We start from the raw sequence: 5,476 nt of genomic DNA on the forward strand, positions 1-5,476 counted from the left end.
GGTAACCGTCCTCCCCGTCGCGCGAACGTCTCGCGCCGACTCCGAAACGCGAATGAATTTCTCCCTTCGACCTTTCGGGTTTCTCAGGTTTACCCCTAAACGGTTTCACGTACTATTGAACTCTCTCTTCAAAGTGCTTTTCAACTTTCCCTCACGGTACTTGTTCGCTATCGGTCTCGTGGTCATATTTAGCCTTAGATGGAGTTTACCACCCGCTTAGGGCTGCACTCTCAAGCAACCCGACTCTGAGGAGATCCCTCCCGCGATCGACGGCGGTCGCTACGGGCCTGGCACCCTCTATGGGCTGTGGCCCCGTTCAAGAAGGACTTGGACGCGCCGGACGATCTCGGGATAACGGAACCTCCCTAACACCACATTTCCCGGCGCCCGGTATCGGCCGCGGGATTCGGTGCTGGGCTCTTCCCTGTTCGCTCGCAGCTACTGAGGGAATCCTAATTAGTTTCTTTTCCTCCGCTTATTAATATGCTTAAATTCGGCGGGTAGTCTCACCTGCTCTGAGGTCGATCGATAAAATCATTATATATATATATATATATATATATATATATAATATATATATAAAACGTAGACGTGAATTTCGAAACGGTTCAGCGTTTATATTTAAAACCGCTATATCCACCACTCGTTACGCGGCCGCAAACGATCAGACGTCGGACACCTTTTCTTCTTATCGAGAAAATAACGGACACGACGATCGTCAATTTTGCGCGGACCTGCGACATACGCGGGCGGTTTTAATTACGCTCGTCTCTCGCGCTTTTAAGCGAGCGCGACGCGACGAACCGGTGCGTCGAAAATCGACGTCGTTCGCAAACTCGGTCGCGTTCCTTAGAACGCGGCCGGAGTTTCGCTTTCGCGTTTTAAAACGTCGCGAGACCGGGTAGGAGAGAGATCGCGCGCTAAGCGCGAACGTGCTGTTGCTCCTCACTCCTTCCCGCGCTACACGTCCAACTCGCTCCGACGTTTCTCGCGCCTCGCGGGCGAAAAAACCGAGCAGTCTTTAAATTGGATACGACCCTCAGCCAGGAGTGGTCCGGGAACAGAATCCGAGGACCGCAATGTGCGTTCGAAATGTCGATGTTCATGTGTCCTGCAGTTCACAAGTTGACGCGCAATTAGCTGCGTTCTTCATCGACCCACGAGCCAAGTGATCCACCGTTTAGGGTAATCTTTTTTCGATCGGTTAACGCTTTTCGTCTCCGAAAAAGAGTCGTCGGCGTTGTTATCGACACATACATTTTTTTTACGGAAGGCGAGGTATATACCTTTCGACGTAAAAAAAAAAAAAAAGTTCGATTTCGGGCCGGTCTATCCGACGGAACACTTCGCCGCGCGCCCTTTGTTCTTTATTATTCAGACGGTAGGCGCGCGCGCGTTCGCGTTCGGACGACCCGCGCCGGTTTAAAGTTTATATACACACCTCCTCGCGGGTCGCGGGTGGGTGTAAGTACTTTTCGGTGCTCCGGGCGAATATCGTTTGACACCTTGTCGACGGCGAGCGCGAAACTAGGTTTCGCGCTTCGAGTTCCGTCTAGGTACCCGGAATTTTGTCGGCGCTCCTCCTACTCCTACTCCTCTCTCCCCTTTTTTACGGTGGTCGAGTGGTCGTCGTAGTCGTCGAATTTAATCGCGGCCGACTTAAAGATCGACGCGAGATATTTTCGACCGAGCGTCAGCGACAAAAATTCGTTCGACTAAATAAAGACAAACTGTGTAATTTTTATTATCACTTTAATGATCCTTCCGCAGGTTCACCTACGGAAACCTTGTTACGACTTTTACTTCCTCTAAATGATCAAGTTTGGTCAACTTCCCGGACACATCGACGACGCCGAAACGCCATCGGCGTATCGGTCCGAAGACCTCACTAAATCATTCAATCGGTAGTAGCGACGGGCGGTGTGTACAAAGGGCAGGGACGTAATCAACGCGAGCTTATGACTCGCGCTTACTGGGAATTCCTCGTTCATGGGGAACAATTGCAAGCCCCAATCCCTAGCACGAAGGAGGTTCAGCGGGTTACCCGGGCCTCTCGGCCAGGGAGGACACGCTGATTCCTTCAGTGTAGCGCGCGTGCGGCCCAGAACATCTAAGGGGCATCACAGACCTGTTATTGCTCAATCTCGTGCGGCTAGAAGCCGCCTGTCCCTCTAAGAAGAATTGTTTGTACGCAGACAGTAAAAACCGCGCGCGACAACGGGGCGAACCCCGAGCCGGCCGGCCTTTGAGATGTCTAAATACGCCTAGTTAGCAGGCTAGAGTCTCGTTCGTTATCGGAATTAACCAGACAAATCGCTCCACCAACTAAGAACGGCCATGCACCACCACCCACCGAATCAAGAAAGAGCTCTCAATCTGTCAATCCTTCCGGTGTCCGGGCCTGGTGAGGTTTCCCGTGTTGAGTCAAATTAAGCCGCAGGCTCCACTCCTGGTGGTGCCCTTCCGTCAATTCCTTTAAGTTTCAGCTTTGCAACCATACTTCCCCCGGAACCCAAAAGCTTTGGTTTCCCGGAAGCTGCCCGCCGAGTCATCGGAGGAACGTCGGCGGATCGCTAGCTGGCATAGTTTACAGTTAGAACTAGGGCGGTATCTGATCGCCTTCGAACCTCTAACTTTCGTTCTTGATCAATGAAAACGTTTTTGGCAAATGCTTTCGCTTCTGTCCGTCTTGCGACGATCCAAGAATTTCACCTCTAACGTCGCAATACGAATGCCCCCATCCGTTCCTATTAATCATTACCTCGGGGTTCCGAAAACCAACAAAATAGAACCGAGGTCCTATTCCATTATTCCATGCACACAGTATTCAGGCGAAGTTTTAGCCTGCTTTAAGCACTCTAATTTGTTCAAAGTAAACGTGCCGGCCCACCTCGACACTCAATGAAGAGCACCGCGGCAGGATTGAGTTGGACCGCCCGCGTGAACGGGCTAAGTCCACCGGCAGGACGTCTCGCGGCACGCCAGTTAACACCGCGGACGATGAACCGGCGGCGCGAGACACAAATTCGACTACGAGCTTTTTAACCGCAACAACTTTAATATACGCTATTGGAGCTGGAATTACCGCGGCTGCTGGCACCAGACTTGCCCTCCAATTGATCCTCGTTAAAGGGTTTAGAGTGTACTCATTCCGATTACGGGGCCTCGGATGAGTCCCGTATCGTTATTTTTCGTCACTACCTCCCCGTGCCGGGAGTGGGTAATTTGCGCGCCTGCTGCCCTCCTTGGATATGGTAGCCGTTTCTCAGGCTCCCTCTCCGGAATCGAACCCTGATTCCCCGTTACCCGTTACGACCATGGTAGGCGCAGAACCTACCATCGACAGTTGATAAGGCAGACATTTGAAAGATGCGTCGCCGGTGCGAGACCGTGCGATCAGCGTAAAGTTATTCAGAGTCACCAAGTTGAACGATGTCGGGCGCGAACCCGCCACCGATTGGTTTTGATCTAATAAAAGCACTCCTTCCGTCTCCGGTCGGACCTCTGTTTGCATGTATTAGCTCTAGAATTACCACAGTTATCCAAGTAATTGTGGGTACGATCTAAGGAACCATAACTGATTTAATGAGCCTTTCGCGGTTTCACCTTAATTTGGCTTGTACTGAAACATGCATGGCTTAATCTTTGAGACAAGCATATGACTACTGGCAGGATCAACCAGGGAGCTGTTCTACGTGTCGAGCGCGCCGCCGCCGCCGCCGCCACGGATGACGACGATCGGGCGCGGTACGACAACAAACAGTCTCTTTTTTAAAAATAATAATTACGCGCGCGAAACGCGTTTATTTTATTTTTAAATAGAAACAGACGCGACCACTTTGTGTGGCGGTGATAGCGTGCGAGTACGGAAATGAACCGTTCCCGACGCCACACTCGTTATTATTATTATTCGGACGCGATCCGTCCAATTTTTTTTTGTTGGTAATAAATATCGAGACGACGTGAGTGCGCGATCAAACAATCCGACTCGCGCGCGCATAATAAGCTTTAAAATGCGGCGCGCGTCGAACCGATGTGCCTCGGGCAACGAACGTCGATCGACGGAAATTTTCGGACATTCTCTCGATCACTCTTCGCTAGATTGAAAGCGACACGAGATTTCTCGAAAGAAACGTTCCGGATTCGCATATAAACTCGCTCGGTTAGATGAGAGTTATCGCAAATTTTTCGGAAGAAAAATATTATAGGGCGACCGCTTTCGAACCACGAAGTGCCAAATCTTACTTTAAAACACCCGCTAAGTTCGCGATCTAGCTGTATAAGGTGCGGAGCCTTAAAATGTTTTCGAACGCTCGAGCAATCGCTGCTACGAAGACGGGCCGATGGCAAACGAAAAACGGTCTACGTTCCCGTACCGATGAAGGAAACCAATTTTTCTTAAAAAATTGAACCCACGATACGAAAATGTTAAGCGAGCCAATTAATCGCGCCAAACGGTCGACTCGAAGGCGATCTAACGATCGAAAAAGCATTTTGCTCTGCGAAGGGAGAAGTGTCTATACGCACGACGCGGCGGTCGCGCTCGAGACCATCTCACCTATTATAGGTAACGGACCATTCCTTAGTCTTCCGAACGTTTCACGTGAAAACCCGAATATCGGCTGCGGCGGGCAAATAAAGTTCGGAGCGAAACTTTCGCTCGTGGTTACGTTCGATTTGGTTAAAGCGGGCACTTTTTCAAATATTTTTTTTTCTTTACTTACTTTTGTTAACTGACCGCCGGTTCCGGTTCCGACTTAAAAATAAATCGCCGTCCCCGGATTTTGTCGGACGATACTCTCCATCATTTTTAATTTCGGGTGTTTGCATTTTTTTTTCTCGCGATTTAATAAATTCATTATTAAACATTTATAAGTCCGTCTTCTTTAATATTGCGGACCAGCGGGAAGAGAGTTTTGTTTTTTTTTTTTTATTTTATTCATTTTAACATATACTCCCATAAAAGGTTTTTGCCGCTAGCCGCGAGCAGAGAAAAATAAGCAAAACTAACCGAAACAAAGCAAAAATAAGCAAAACTAACCAAAATTAACCGAATATAACCAAAATTAAACAAAACTAACCAAAAGGAACAAAAATAACCACAACTAAGCAAAATTAATCATAACAAACCAAAATTGGCCAAAGTTCGGCAAAACAAACCAAATTATCCAAAACTAAGCAAAATTAAGCAAAAGTAGTCAAAATTAACAAAAACAAGCCAAACTTATCCTGAACAAACCAAAACTAACGATAATTAAGCAAAAATAGGAAACGTTCACAAAAACTAACCGAAACGAACCATAACTAACTAATAGCGGCCGAAACTGGAAATAATAAACCAAAGTAAACAAAACTAAGCAAAATTAAGCAAAAGTAGTCAAAATTAACAAAAACAAGCCAAACTTATCCTAAACAAACCAAAACTAACGATAATTAAGCAAAAATAGGAAACGTTCACAAAAACTAACCGAAATGA

The 5,476-nt window shown here is 47.9% G+C and overlaps 2 non-coding genes across 2 annotated transcripts; both read right to left on the reverse strand.

The window, feature by feature from the left end:
- Nucleotides 1–1,033: 1,033 nt before the first annotated feature.
- Nucleotides 1,034–1,188, reverse strand: LOC132695913 (5.8S ribosomal RNA). Its single transcript, XR_009617915.1, has one exon. It is a non-coding gene; the product is annotated as a 5.8S ribosomal RNA (ribosomal RNA).
- Nucleotides 1,189–1,753: 565 nt separating this feature from the next.
- LOC132695914 (small subunit ribosomal RNA) lies at nt 1,754–3,685 on the reverse strand. Its single transcript, XR_009617916.1, has one exon. It is a non-coding gene; the product is annotated as a small subunit ribosomal RNA (ribosomal RNA).
- Between the last annotated feature and the right edge of the window lie 1,791 nt (nt 3,686–5,476).

This window comes from Cylas formicarius, unplaced genomic scaffold (assembly GCF_029955315.1).
Source record: "Cylas formicarius isolate icCylForm1 unplaced genomic scaffold, icCylForm1.1 PGA_scaffold_149__1_contigs__length_13355, whole genome shotgun sequence".
NCBI lineage: Eukaryota > Metazoa > Arthropoda > Insecta > Coleoptera > Brentidae > Cylas > Cylas formicarius.